The sequence below is a fragment of the Triturus cristatus genome, chromosome 4_2 (assembly GCF_964204655.1).
Source record: "Triturus cristatus chromosome 4_2, aTriCri1.1, whole genome shotgun sequence".
NCBI lineage: Eukaryota > Metazoa > Chordata > Amphibia > Caudata > Salamandridae > Triturus > Triturus cristatus.
In genome coordinates, this window is record NC_140586.1 from 892,098,139 (window position 1) to 892,113,795 (window position 15,657).

Sequence of the window (15,657 nt, forward strand, 5' to 3'; positions counted from 1 at the left end):
TCTCACAGTAGTCTCTCGATAAACTCCTCCATCCGGCCAGTGTTGGTGCTCTCTGGAATGCCTATGACTCGGATGTTGTTCGTCCTACTGCGCGCTTCGAGGTCTTCGTTTTTTGCAGCAATCAGTTTAAGTAGTTTATCCATTAGCGTCACTTGCGTCTGAATGTCATCCTGGCCATCTAGCTTGTGAACAATGGCATCCATCCGAGTGTTCATTTTCTCTGCGATCGAAGTAAGGCTTTGGCGCATTTCAAGGAGGAGGGTTTTCATCTCTTCATCCTGTGATGGTGCTGATTCCTGTGCTTGCTCTTCATTTGTCTGCTCAGGGTCGTCTTGTTGCATACGGCCTCCCTTTTTGGCTTCTGCCTTCCCCATTTTGTGGTTTCACAGCTGCTGCGAGAGCGCCAGTCGCAGGGGGTCTGCAACGATCAGCTTTGTTGTGCCATGGCCAAGTAGTGAAAGTATCCTATGAATTAGTTCTGATCAGCTTAGACAAACAAGAGTTTAGCCACTGAGGGTGGAATTAGGCAACACAGCCCAGGCGGCGGAGCATTGCAAGTGAGGTGAAGACTTCGCGTTTGATTTGTTATTGTTGGTTGCCGATGCAGGGCTCGTAGACTCGTGCATGCTTACACCGCGGCTCATTAATCCATGGGGGAATTAGTCATATGTCTTTGGACAAGCGGTTCAGTGTTGCTTGTGCAAGCGGGTTTGGGGGAGCCTTTCAGTGCGTGCGGGTCCAGTTCACAGCAGGGTATGTGGTGACGACGCACTGGTTAACAGGGAAGGAAGGATCATTGGTTGCCGCTTATGTGGCGCTGGTACGAGTTGTCGTGTGGCAGATTAGTTTGGGCGTACCATTCTGTGTCATTGCAATTGTAGTGGCGCATTGGTCCCTCTGAGGTGTAGAGTACAAGTCTGAACGTTGCACAGGGGGTGAGAGACCCACTAACCTTGAGGCAGGGTCAACACTAACCCTGGGCGTAGTGGGCGTAGTGGGGCAACGTGGAGCATCGCGTAGTGTGGCCAAATCTACGCACACTCGCGCGCTCCGCGTAGCCCCACTATGCGCCGCCCGCCTCCCGCCCACCCTCATTTTAAAATAAGTTAAAGTATTTTAAAAGTAAGAGAAATGCCTTACCTGCGGTACGGCGTCCCGGGGCTCCCTCTTCCTGGTTGACGGCAACTTCTTCTCACAAAGGCGCATGCGCGGAAGCCCACGCATGCGCATTTCTCGAGAAATGCCCATGCGAGGGCGTCCGCGCATGCGCATTTGTGAGAAGAAGATGCCGTCAATCAGGAAGAGGGAGCCCCGGGACGCCGCACCGCAGGTGAGGCATTTTACTTACTTTTAAAATTCTTTAAATTATTTTAAAATGAGGGCGGGAGCGTGGCGGGTGGCGGGCAGCTCTGCTTCACCATGGCGTGTGCGTAGCGCTGCCTGCTACACCTACTTTGTAAACCGCGAAGCAGGCAGCGCTACGTACACTCCATGGGCGGAGCGGAGCACTACGCCCGGGCTTAGTCAACACGCTAATAGTCAACAAGGTCGTGGATTCTCGGCGGTCTCGACACAGCATGCTTGGCTGGGGACAAGTGATGTCTTCGGGCCGCGGATTCAAGGGAGAAGGGCAAGAATGTGTGAGCAAGTGCGCACAGCGGTGCAGCGTGCAAATTCTCCCTTGTCGTTTTCAGTGGTGCCACAGGCCATGGTCTAGTGGAGTAGTGACCTAGGCTCTGCCTGCATGCCCCCTATGGTAGCACAGTGTATTTTGTCCTGGACGCTGTCGGGATCCATGGACAGTCGTGCTGCATGTGAAGGTGGGCCCGTGGCAGAGCAAGGCTTATGGTCTGGTCTGCGTCTCTCCTCCTTTGTGTGTATGCCGGCATGTGTAGATCTGCAGTGTGAGGAGTATTGAGAAGAGGTATGTGGTGCGCACCAGGGTTTTTAGCGGAATCGCAGATTTCATGCTAGATGATAGGTATGTTGAATTGGGAGCAGTCACAGCCAGAGGCTTTACGCCGACATGGTGATCGCGCCTGTGCCTGAGACAAATGGCAGCGCTACTCGGCATTTGTCTGCAATCGCAGTGGCGAGGGGTGACGTACCGCAGGCAACAGGTTGGAGCAGCGGAGTGCCAAAGCCAGAGGGGCTTAGCTTGCAGAGGGTGATAGGGCTAAGTGGCAGTAGGAGAAGTCGGTCACTCGCCCTCTGCTAGTAGGAAAGGCTCCAATGTGCAGGTGTGCGGCCTGGGTGCCACGTGGGTACCATGGCGCTGGCGTACCTCACGCTGCCCGGGATGGTTTCAGGGATGACAGGCCGTCACACTGCCCAGCCAGTAAGGGCTCCAGATCTTCCGGAACTGCTGGGCATATCAGTAATTTTCCTAGGACCTCCTAGGCAGGATATTTGAGTGGATTAGTGGACCGAGCTGCAGGAGCCTCACGCTTGTGCGGCCATCTTGCTCGTGTGCCACCTAGCGCCCAGCTGCAACCATTTATACCTTCAATGTACTCCCCCATATTATTCCTCTACGCCTACCTTTGGTTCTCCCTTACTCCCATGAACGCCTCTCACACGGGCCCTACCCCCTCTCTATTCCTGTCCTCTCTCATTCTGCTCCTCATACCTCCTTGCTCATAAGCTTCCTCTGACTCTCCAGCATCATTCTCCTATACCTATTCAGTTCGCTTATACTCATTTCCTGGCCCTTCTAGCTAACTATGCTTATATCCTTTCAGCTGTCCCCTACTCTGACCCCAGTGTTTATACAGCTTTCACTCTGTCCACACCATGACTTTTTAATGCCACGCCTGCTGTCCTTCCTTCTCCCTCCACCCCATCTAGTCACACACTCCGGGTGTTGTGTTTCTCCATTGTACTCTAATGTACTTCTCTCACTCTTCTCAGACTTCTTACCCTCTCTTTGTGCCAACTGCATCACTCTACGCCTACCCTCTCATTGTGCCCTATCGCCTCACTCTATGCTTACCCTCTCACTCTGCCATACTACATCACTATACAGCTACCTTCACATTGTGCCCTACCACCTTACTATTTGTCTACCCTGTCATTGTGCCCTACCACCTCACTCTATGCTTATTCTCTCATTTTGCCCGACCACCTAACTCTACGCTTAGCTTCTCATTGTGCCCTACAGCCTCACTCTACACCTACCGTCTTTGTGCCCTACTGCATCAGCCTATGCCTACCCTCTTATTGTGCCCCACCGACTTACTCTATGCCTACCCTCTCATTGTGCCTTACCACCTCCCTCACTGCCTACCCTCTCATTGTGCCCTACCACCTCCCTCTATGCTTAACCTCTCATTGTAGCCTTCCCTTCCATTGTGCTCTTCTACCTCACTCTACGCATCGCTTCTCATTGTGCCCTACAGCTTCACTCTAAACACACCCTATCATTGTCTCCTAATGCATCACTTTATGCCTACTCTCTTATGGCGCCCTACCGCCTCCCTCTACACCTACCATCTTATAGGTTCCCTACTCCTCACTCTACTTCTACCCACTCACTGTGTCCTACCACCTCCCTCTACCCTATCATTCTGCCAGTACACCTTCACTCTGCTGACAGCCTGTCACACATAGACGTCACGTCTTCCCTTCGCTCTGCCGCTAGCCCCCGCTGACCCTTCCATGAATTGTCTCCCACCCTCACTCTTTGCTTGCCCATGTCTCTCTTAGCACTCACCTTGCAGGTATCCCTCAATCTACACTTGTTTGTGAAGTGGCCCTGCTCTATTCCTGCCCTTCCCCTGCCCTTCCCCTGCTCTACCCCTCTCTCTCCTCATAATCTACAACACCCTAACAGTGATGCTATATTTCATGTTGCACCTGCTCCCTCTTCCTGCTCTTAAACCCTCACCTTTCCAGATCTCCTTACTGTGCCTCTCCTTCTTACTCTACACTTTACTCCTACTTACCCTGCCGGCACCCTCTGTTGTTCCTTTCTCTGCCCCTCCCCCTTCAATTTACTGTCTTATTCTGCTTTTGCCTCTTTATCGCACTGTACCTACTGTGCCCCTGAGCTCTGTTCCCACCTCATGAGTGTTCCATTACTCCCTCACTCTGCGGCACTCACCAATGCAGTCTGCTCACAAGCCTGTACCCTCTCACCAGCTGCACCCGTCCCTCCTTGGATGTCCTCTCACTGTTGCTAACCTCTGACTCTCGGCTCCCACTGTCCGAGCGGCCAGAGAAGCAGCAGGGGACCTTACCAGCGCCACAAGAGTTCTACGTCATAAGAGAGTTAGACTCCAGTGTCCATGATCGGAAGCTCTGTGCCCTTTCATTGAGCCCTGAGCTGCCAGCCGGCCCCACTCACAGCAGGGGGCAGCACTGAGTGCACCGCAGGAGCAGTTCAGGGTCCAAGCCTTGGACATTCCTCCTCTTCCGTGGTGCTGGAACAATTATCAGAGTCGGGGTGCTACCATCAATGTCACATCACTGAAGTCGCAGGGATTGTGAACAATCCACACATCACGCCAAGAACAAGTGTAGTATGAGGCATATTTACCAATGTGTCACACAGCGCTGCGCTGTGTGACAGGGAAAGGGCCGGAATGCGCTGAATGTAACATAATTCAATGCATTCTTGCCATTTCCCAGCACTGGCACACAATGTGCTGCCTAGCACCAACATGAGCACTTTTGCACAATGGTGCAAGGGTGCCTGCATTGTAACCAGGCTTGTTTTGTGCAAGAAGACCACCTTCAGGCACAAAAGCAATCTTTTGAAGCATTTTCTGCAACACACATAGAAAGAGGAAACAACGAGTAGAAATAAACACATTTCTGCTCGTTACGCCTCACCAGGGAAGGCGTAGCATTTTTGGAGCATTCCCAACTCTTCCACTTATGGTAAATCTGGAATCATGGATCACCTCCCAGGGGCAGAGTAACGCAACACAGTGTATTGCGCTGCATTGCGTTACTCTGGATTAACCAAGCCGCTCAGAACCATGCAAAGGGGCCTTGCGTCGCTTCATAAATCACATTTATGGGTTGCATTACGCAACCTTTCAGAAGGATGTCCTTAAAGGTATTCAGCGGGACAGTGGTAAGGGTGTAGCATGTTGCTGGTGGTGCTTTTTTGACAACACGGTCTTGAGCATATTGTTAGCTCGTGGTATGGTAGAGCAGTGTTGTTTACAGACAGTGCATTTCTCATTGAAATGGCCCCCAAATTTGCTCAAACATACAGTTTTACTGAAAAAAGTGAACAATGTGTGGAAATCGGATTTCAGGTCATAAGTATGCCTTTACCTATTTCGATCCTATTAAAATATTTGTTTCAACAAACTTCAGAATTACAAAAAGGTACTTAATTTGTGCTTTTTGAACAGCTGATATATTTTGAAAAATTGATGCAGCGTACAGCTCCCTAACAGGTATTTAAATGTTATTATGTGTTAGAACAAAATGACGTCTCACTTTGCAGTCACAGAGAATAAACTCGAGTCTTCACGTCAAGAGAAGAACGAGCCATTTGCCAGAAGATATTGCCTGATATTTGGCCTCTGTATTTGAAGAGCAGCAAGTTTTACCGGATAAAAAACAAATTTAAAGGCATCTTTATTGCTCAGTCACCTGCTGAACTCATGGTTACTCTCGGGTGTCAAAGCACCCTCTGGCCCCCTACATCCTGATGCTCCTCTCACAGTGACTGCCCTGTTGTGCAGAGTGGACCAGGGCACAATCCACTGCTCACAAGAGGAAGCTCTTTTCTAGAAGTAGTTATCATGGAGCACCGTACTGAGGCACCGCCCCTCACCCTGGGTCCAGCTTAGGACTCCCTGGTGTCGGTGCACTGCTCTGCACCGTACCGAGGCACCTCCCCTCACCAGGGTCCAGCTTAGGACTGCCTGGTGTCGGTGCACTGCTCTGCACCGTACTGAGGCACCACCCCTCACCCTGGGTCCAGCTTAGGACTCCCTGGTGTCGGTGCACTGCTCTGCACCGTACCGAGGCACCGCCCCTCACCCTGGGTCCAGCTTTGGACTGCCTGGTGTCGGTGCACTGCTCTGCACCGTACTGAGGCACCTCCCCTCACCCTGGGTCCAGCTTAGGACTGCCTGGGCATCAGTGCACTGCTCTGCACCGTACTGAGGCACCTCCCCTCACCCTGGGCCCAGCTTAGGACTTCCTGGTGTCGGTGCACTGCTCTGCACCGTACTGAGGCACCGCCCCTCAACCTGGGTCCAGCTTAGGACTGCCTGGTGTCGGTGCACTGCTCTGCACCGTACCGAGGCACCGCCCCTCACCCTGGGTCCAGCTTTGGACTGCCTGGTGTCGGTGCACTGCTCTGCACCGGACTGAGGCACCTCCCCTCACCCTGGGTCCAGCTTAGGACTGCCTGGTGTCGCTGCACTGCTCTGCACCCTACTGAGGCACCTCCCCTCACCCTGGGTCCAGCTTAGGACTGCCTGGTGTCGGTGCACTGCTCTGCACCGTACCGAGGCACCTCCCCTCGCCCTGGGTCCAGCTTAGGACTCCCTGGTGTCGGTGCACTGCTCTGCACCGTACTGAGGCACCTCCCCTCACCCTGGGTCCAGCTTAGGACTGCCTGGCGTCAGTGCACTGCTCTGCACCGTACTGAGGCACCTCCCCTCACCCTGGGTCCAGCTTAGGACTGCCTGGTGTCGGTGAACTGCTCTGCACCGTACTGAGGCACCGCCCCTCACCCTGGGTCCAGCTTAGGACTGCCTGGTGTCGGTGCACTGCTCGGCACCGCACTGAGGGACCTCCCCTCACCCTGGGTCCTGCTTAGGACTGCCTGGTGTCGGTGCACTGCTCTGCACCGTACTGAGGCACCTCTCCTCACCCTGGGTCCAGCTTAGGACTGCCTGGTGTCAGTGCACTGCTCTGCACCGTACTGAGGCACCTCCCCTCACCCTGGGCCCAGCTTAGGACTGCCTGGTGTCGGTGCACTGCTCTGCACCGTACCGAGGCACCTCCCCTCACCCTGGGTCCAGCTTAGGACTCCCTGGTGTCGGTGCACTGCTCTGCACCGTACTGAGGCACCTCCCCTCACCCTGGGTCCAGCTTAGGACTGCCTGGTGTCGGTGCGCAGTAAGAGCGCCGGCTGCTCCTTCGCAACTTATGTCCCGCAAGCAGCTGCTTGCAGCGTATCGTTGCACCGCTAAGAGCGAGCGCAGTGTGCATAGCTAAGAATGTTGGTGCACTGATAGCGACACCAGCACTCAAATGCATTACTCTAGCTCTGAGGTCTTCTAACAGTGGGGCGCACACCCCATGGGGGCCCACAGTGGCTTTACCAGGGGGGCACAAATGCCTCTGCAAGTACTTGTAAATGAAGATGGCCTGGAAGCATGGCCTTGTTTATTTGGCACATGTACAGACGTGTTCATTTACATGCAGCTGTTAAAGTAAATTAAAAAGAATGCAAACTGTGTCCCTGGGGGTCACATTGAATGGGGTCAAATATGAATCTAAAACAACCAAATATTCTGTTGTTTTTATTCACCTTCAGGTATTTGCATATAAAATGAACGTTATCTTTTATGTTATGAACCTCAATTGGTTGATGTCATCGGCTGCAGATGTCGTATGTGAGCGACTGGAGTCACAATACTGAATCCTGGTTACTGCAGTGGGGAATAGTGACTTGGGTATTTATGGTGCTACAAGGTCCCAGCCTATGACAAAAAGCGCTGTGAAGGTGTCATTATTTTAAAATTGCATTACATAGTATAATGGGCTACAATAAAACGATTTCTTGTTTAAGATAAAATAAGTGCTTTCAAAGTATATATTTTAGACTGTATCTCGTAAAATCATTTTTAAAAGTGTTCATTAAAAGGACTCATTGCAGAATACAGCTGAAAACTCCCTTACATTACGTTAAAAAAATAATAAATAGTCTCCATGAAGCTTCAATGGACAAGTGGTTCCGTTAGTTGAAGCCCGTACTGGCTCCCAAGCAGCCTTTGCTTTTGGTGATTAACTAATTGCCCACATTTACATGTCGTTCAGGGAGCAGGCACCCTGGTGAAAAGGCATGCTCCTTCATTAACTCTCTGTCCCTCCCTCGGCTTCACAGTTCAGGATACGTGCACACCTCCCCCCACCCCCTCCTTCACCTCTTTACTTTCAGCAAGAGGCGCCTCAAGATTCACATTAGTTGGTTGGTTGTTTTTAATCAAAAGTATAACTTTTTTTGTACAATTATAAAAGCAAGGGCATGTTAGAACCCATAGATCCCGCCCACTTGCACTTCGATTGACATGCAGGTTTTCATTGCTAGCATTAGGGCGGGTGTCACCCTTGCTGCGCAGAGCACAGGGCCCAAGCAACAGAGGGGGCAAGATGAGGCGCCTTTTGTTTTTATAAAAAAGACATCCAGCCTGCTGTGGGCCTCAGGCCTAAGACTGATGGCCCAGTGGAGTGGGTAGAGGAGACAGTGTGTAGGCAGGGCTCCCTCTAATTCTGTTCCTCTGTGCGCGGCAAAGAAGGGCCACTGTGCACTACAGCCAATTCTCACGATTCACTCCATGCATTCTCGTGCCCACCACCAGGGGGCTGAATTGTGGGGCTCTCCAATGTTCCAATAAGCTTCCAGACCCTTCCCTTCATGCATATACTGTATTCCAGTAATTTGGATTCTACTTGCAAATTGTCATCCATTCTCAATCCATGCCGGGTTTTGTGGAAGCCAGCCTGCTCTTGTTTGACACTCAATTGCCTATAATTCACTGCTCCGTCTCCACCCCTGCAGGCCAAGGATGGGTGGAGGAATTCAGCCTACCTGTGGCTGGCTTCTGCTAAGCCTGCTCACACCTGATGCATGTGATTACTGTGAGCTCTTGTAAGCCCCATCTCCCTTCAGTCCAGTGTTGGTCATTGTGGCTGTGTACCAGTGAGACCAGACCTTGTTTCCTGAGCTTTTGATATTCCTTGATTCCTGAGCAATAGCCATTCCTTGTGCCTGAATTAGCTCTGCCTGCAGTGCTACCTTGTTTCCAGTGTTCCTGAACTATAGTTATTCTTTGTTTCGGTTCCTGGGCTTCAGCTATTTCTTGTTCCTAAGTTGGACTGCTTGCAGTGCTCTCTTGACTCCTTTTTTCCCGAGCTGTAGCTATTTCCTTGAACCAGCACTGCCTGCAGTGCTACCTCTGACTCCTGAAGCTTTAGTAATTCTCTGTTCCTGAACCAGCTCTGCCTGCAGTGCTACCTTGACTCCTATAGCTTTAGTAATCCTCTGTTCCAGAACCTGCTCTGTCTGCAGTGCTACCTTGACTCCTGAGCCTTAGCTCAATTCGTGTTCCTGCCCCAGCACGGCCTTCTATGCTACTTTGTTTTCTTGATTCCTGAACCTGCCCTTTTCCAGTATACCCTTGTAGCCTCCCCTTCTGTACATCCTTTTCCAGTCGCTGCCATTCTTCCCATTTCCTTGGTTCCAGTTCCTAGTTTGCGGTCTTTCTATTCTGCTGTCTTGCTTCTGTTACCTTGTATATTTGTCACCTGCTTTCTGCCAAGTGTGCCCTGTGATTTCCTTCCTTTCCTGTGAAGCACTCCTCCTTGCTAGCTCCTTGTCTATCGTGCTTGTGTTTAGTTCTACCCCCTTGCTGTTACTGCCTTGCGTGTTCCTCTTTGATCACCAGGATCCGTGAGCACAGCTGACTACCTGGGTGGTGTTTCTTGTTCACTGTGAGTATTGTCTTTGAGATACATGTATAACATCACCATAGGTATCAGCTCCACTGACCCGGACTTTGCAGGCATATCCTATATGTGGGTATTTGCAGTCAGTATCTGAAACAGCAATTGTGGGTGAGAAACTTACTGAGCTTCAGTCTTACCGTGTGGAGCTCCTGAGTGCTTTACCCCACATTCCCTTTATTGTTAATGTTGTTTCATATATATGTCTTGCATATTCGTCCTGGATGTAGTTTTTCTGAATGCTAAATCACCTCATAAGTGCCTGTCCTTTCTGAGTCTTAGCCATCTTGTTCCTTCGTGCAGGCTTCCCCTTTGGATCCCTTTTTCCTCTGACTTCCTGTATGATCTTGGGCAGTGCTGTACTCCTATTTGTCTGTCCTTTTTCTACCCAGTTCCCAGTCCTTTCCCAAGTTCCTGACTGTGTCCTAGACAGTCCCTGACAAATTCTATGTGCGCTGAAGACAAGTGAACATTCACTACGCAAGTGAGCACAGTATGCAAGCTTCTAAAATTAGTGGTGCTTACTCCAATAAAGGTTTGTTTGAAAATAAATGCAAAATGGTTCATTTAAATTCACTTTATCAATTTGTAATAATCACCTTTGAGGCAACTGATTAATGGTTTTTACATATCAAGCCAAAATGGTCATATCAGCCCCTTGTACTTTGTGCTCACCTATGCCAAAAGCCCAACACCTGGTGGAATGTGTCACATGACCTAGAGAAAATGCTCAGCTCCTGACCGTCTTGTAAAGATAGAGGTATCTGGCATAGTTCCAGGACTGTCACACTGATGCCAAATTTTCAGGATATCCAAAGGGGGTAAATGTACACACTCCATACTGTATGAAACTCACTTACCTTTTCAGTGCTTATCTGGAGAATGTGGCATGGACCTATTGTTTCTGGCCTATGTTGGGCCAAAGCTGACCATGATTTTATGATATCCTGACCACTGATTCGATTGAGGCTCGTGATAATAGCTTCAAACAAAGCCAAACAACTTCGGGGCATATTATCAAGAAATGGCGTTAAATTTATCGCTGCTTTAGCGGCAGAAAAGTCCAGTTAAAGCGGTGATAATGGGCTTGATAATATGCCGCAGAGAATTCCAATAGAAGCCCATGTTGACACCAGAACATGGGCTTCTATGGGAATTCTCAAGGGCATATTATCAAGCCCATTAATCGCCGCTTTAGCGGCAGTTTTCTGCCGCTAAAGCAGCGATAATTTTAACGCCATTTCTTGATAATATGCCCCTTCTGCCTTTAAGACAAATTGTCTACCTCTAGCACAGCTGTCCAGTACCTCTAGCACAGCTGTCCAGTACCTCTAGCACAGCTGTCCAGTACCTCTAGCACAGCTGTCACGTACCTCTAGCACAGCTGTCCAGTACCTCTAGCACAGCTGTCCAGTACCTCTAGCACAGCTGTCGAGTACCTCTAGCACAGCTGTCCAGTACCTCTAGCACAGCTGTCCAGTACCTCTAGCACAGCTGTCGCGTACCTCTAGCACAGCTGTCCAGTACCTCTAGCACAGCTGTCCAGTACCTCTAGCACAGCTGTCGCGTACCTCTAGCACAGCTGTCCAGTACCTCTAGCACAGCTGTCCAGTACCTCTAGCACAGCTGTCGAGTACCTCTAGCACAGCTGTCCAGTACCTCTAGCACAGCTGTCCAGTACCTCTAGCACAGCTGTCCAGTACCTCTAGCACAGCTGTCCAGTACCTCTAGCACAGCTGTCGCGTACCTCTAGCACAGCTGTCGAGTACCTCTAGCACAGCTGTCGAGTACCTCTAGCACAGCTGTCCAGTACCTCTAGCACAGCTGTCGAGTACCTCTAGCACAGCTGTCCAGTACCTCTAGCACGGCTGTCGAGTACCTCTAGCACAGCTGTCGGGTACCTCTAGCACAGCTGTTAACTCGTCCAAAGTCCAGAAGGAGACTTTCGGCACTTTCAGTGTTCAAGTCCCAGCATGCATTGCACATGGGGTTAAATGGGGGACACTCACCCTCATGACATGGGTCATTTGAAAGACATGCATGAGTTTTTATTACAAATATTTTCCCATTCCACCTGTGAAAAAGACACTGAGGCAATATGTCACAATACAGTTTTTCAGCGATGGAAAAACAGAAACACCAGGACATATAGTCAAGAGGGGAATGTAAGTGCGAACAGCATACATGAAGTACCCGAGTATCTGGTCGTTTGGACTGGAATATCACCTCATGCTTTCCCATTCACAGTCTGCAGGGATCTTTCCTATCATTCACTAACTATGTAACAAAGCTTGTGGAATAAATCACCTTCCAGTGGTCAGCTGGCTGCCACTCTCCCTGCAGCTTTTCTATTCCCACCGTTGCAAAACAAGGTGGCAAATACATATTTATGAATTGAAACAAACCACAGCACAACCTTCTGTTTACAAGGATTCCATCCCAGCTACTAGAGATTATACATCTCCCACTGTATATTGGTGCTTTTATATGCTGGGTTTCTGCTCTCATGCAGCGCTTTGAAGTGACCTGAGGATGTGCATAGCAAATCAATATTTAATATCAGGATGGACAGCATGACATCAAAGTCAACCAATGCAGCAAAATACATCCTGGCAGTTCCTGCAGATTCGCCATTTTGTCCTTCATGAACTGCTTACTACTTACAGTTGCCATTTTGGTGACCCTTTCTTTTACAATAACGTGAGCGATTACTGAACATATAAAGTAAAGGCATGGGTGAATAACAAAAGTCCTCCATTAATATGGAAGTAGGGGCCAAATCCAGCAGGTAGGAGTCTCCCCCATGCCCGCTGCGTTAAGTGAAACGAATGAAGTATCTAAAAGGGGAGTAAACAACAAAACTATCTATGAATCCTTTCCAAGAGGCCTCGCCTATATAATGAAGCATGTGGCTGAAATCTAAACTCCTGCGCGTCACACAGCGTGCCCCTCGCCATTACTGGCGACTAGGCCCGACCGAAGCCAACCCGGTGAGTGAGTGTGGGGCGGGGGACACGCCCACAGCATTTTCTGAGCGGACCCGCCATTGCGGGACGCTACAACGATGCAGCATGATTGTAGAGCCCCGTGTGGCTCCAACCCTTGGGGGCATTATTTGTTTAAAGAGCCTGTGTGTGGCTCTAACCTGGCCGTTTCAGCTGCCCCGCTTGCTAGAGGGCAGCTGCCACGTGTTGGGGGTATGATTGTTTCAGAGCACCGTGTGGCTCCAGCTTTTGCGCAGATTTGCCAGAGGGCACAGTTGTGCCAGGGCCAGTTCTGATTCACAGCTGCCCCACCAGACAGAGGGCAGCTGCAACGTTTTGCACACCTTAGCACAAGAGGCACAGTGAGTGTCCAGGAACGCTTCCTTTAGTCCCGGCTGAGATTGCGTGGTTTCCTGGGCGCAGCGAGTCCGGAGGGAAAGCCCGAACCAAGAAGGCCCGAACCGAGTCCGGGAGGGAAGGCCCGGATCCGAGAGGGAAGGCCCGAACCGAGTCCGGGAGGGAAGGCCCGAACCGAATCCGAGAGGGAGGCAGGTATAAAGCTACATTGAGTAGAAGGACCCCACAAACTGCCTCCTAAAAAGGCAATATTTTTGAGTAACAACAATGTGACTAATGACTTCCCCATTACGGCCTGTACCACGGTGGGAGGAGTCAGGGCAGGAGTGAGGAGGACGCAGGAGGACAGCGAGAAGTGAGTCCTCCACACCGCGGATCGAGAACTGAACCGCTAACAGCGAAGCCGCATTGGGAGGCTTCGTGGGAGGCTGCAGGTAGCTCCAGCCAGCGGGGCTCGGAACCGCAAACCGCAAAACCGCAAAGTACCGCGGACCGTGAGCTGAACTGCACTGCATTGGGAGCCGTGGAAGACTACAGGAAGCGCCAGCGAGTCCCGGTAAGACCCCCAGTGAACCGCGTGGGAGCCGAACCGGCGGCGGAACAGAGCAGAGCCGTGGGGGTCAAGAACTGTGCTCCCAAGACCCCAGAGGCTCCAGGCCGGATCTTCCAGAGAGCCCACACACCACTGTGCGGTGGTTTTGAAGTTGTTGAGGCTGCCGTGAGGCCGCTTGCACCTCTCTACCTCACATCGCCACTCGCCACTGGCCCACTGCCGCAGCCCATGCTGCCGAAGCTGCCAAAGCTCCTGTGAGGGTGCAAGTGACTCTCCGATCTACATCGCTTCCTACTCTCCGCTACCCGCTCCTTTCTACTGTGCCGACAGATCATTGCTTCCAACCTGTCGAACGTGTGGGTGGAGAAGTGCGGGGGAAACAGCAGGAGAGCAGCAGGGGAGCAGCGGTGATCTCAATTCAATTTAGAGCGTGGCATTGGCTCTGGTGGTGGCCCAGGAGGGCAGACATCAAGCCCGTTTGCATGGTTGTGTGGGAGCCACAAGTGGGAGCCACAGGCAGCGAGAGCGAGAGCGAGAGCAAGAGTAGCGGGTGTTCCTGAGTTTTTATCAGTCTTCTCAGGAACTGAGGTCTGCCACGCAAGTAGGTGACTGTAGGTGTTTTGTTTTGTAATATATTTGTTGCAATGGCAAAGCGATTAAGATGTAAGGAGAAAACTGTTGGTGTTACAGGTGGCGTAGTGGGAACATTAGATGCTTTTCTGACCCGTGCAGAATCAGTTCTTAATCGTGAAATTCTGATGACAGAAAAGAGAATTTCCTTGGACCCTGTCTCTCTGCAAAGGAAGTCTTCTTAGGGACATATTAGCCGGGTGAGTTCCCCAAGGCAAGCTGTTCGAACGGTCTTGGTCTCTCATGAAGCCTCCGGTCACTTCTCCGCTACGGACAGTGCTACCGATGACTTGCAACTCGTCAATAATGGGCCTATAGTCTCTATTTCTCCCTCATGCTTAGCGCAGTCACCCCCTGTAGATGAACAAGTGAGCTTGAGGACTGTTCCTTTGGCTGCGCAAGTGGACGAACAATCTCTACCCTTGGACTCATCCCCGGTGCTTTCCTTTTCCGCCCAAAGGTTTCAGGAACGAGCACTGGTACAAGAAGTCGATGTGTCCCGTAGCGCTTTGAGGGCTAGGAATTATAAACATAAGACGTCCCCCGTTAAACAAAGGGGTGGTACAATTTTACGTGCCCCGGCAGATAAACGGATACGCAAGATTCCACCTAAGGGATCAAAACGACCCTTAAAGAATAAGTCTCTTTTCCCAGTGCCTGTCGCAGAAACCCATATAATTGACGGGGACTTGTTAAACTAAGCATCGTCTCCATCCACACATACATCTCATGACCCTTTACCTATGGGAAGCAACGACAAGCAATGGTTAAGACTTGAGGCACGTATGTCTGTGCTGCTGGAGCCTTTGACCAGTAGGTTGCAGAAAATTTAGGAGAAGCTTGTAACTATAGAACACAGACTAAACGGGGTCAAAGAAAAGAGGTCTACTAGTGTCATGTTTTCCCACCTGGAGGCTACGGCTACTAGTCAACCGTCTACATCCGGTGTGGCTAGGATGGACACGTCCTTGGTGAGGGTAGATGTGGAGGGGTTATACCTGCAAGTGTCCTTAATAGTGGTATCACTAATCAGGCTCTTATCCCCAATAACCTCGAGTTAAATAGCCAGATCACTCCGGGGGATAGTACGTCAATCCCCACTCACCCTCCCACTGTGCCCCAGACCAGCACAGACCTAAACACCATTTTCCCCCCTAGGCTTCCACCTGTAGTCCACCCGACAGGTCATGGGAGACCATTGGTGGGTTTTGCCTGTCAAAATAGCTACACTGCCCAAGGGGTCAGCATTCAATGCTCTAATAAGCAGGGGACGGAAGTGGGGGGCAAAAATCATGAGCATGCTGCTACTGCTATAATTGATCTCGCCCCTGCATGTAGCCCATATACCATAGTTTTGGAAGGGGTCCCGGGGGCACAAGGGGAACACACTTACCAGCTAATGAACAAGGTTCTTCTCTGGTTATGTAGATA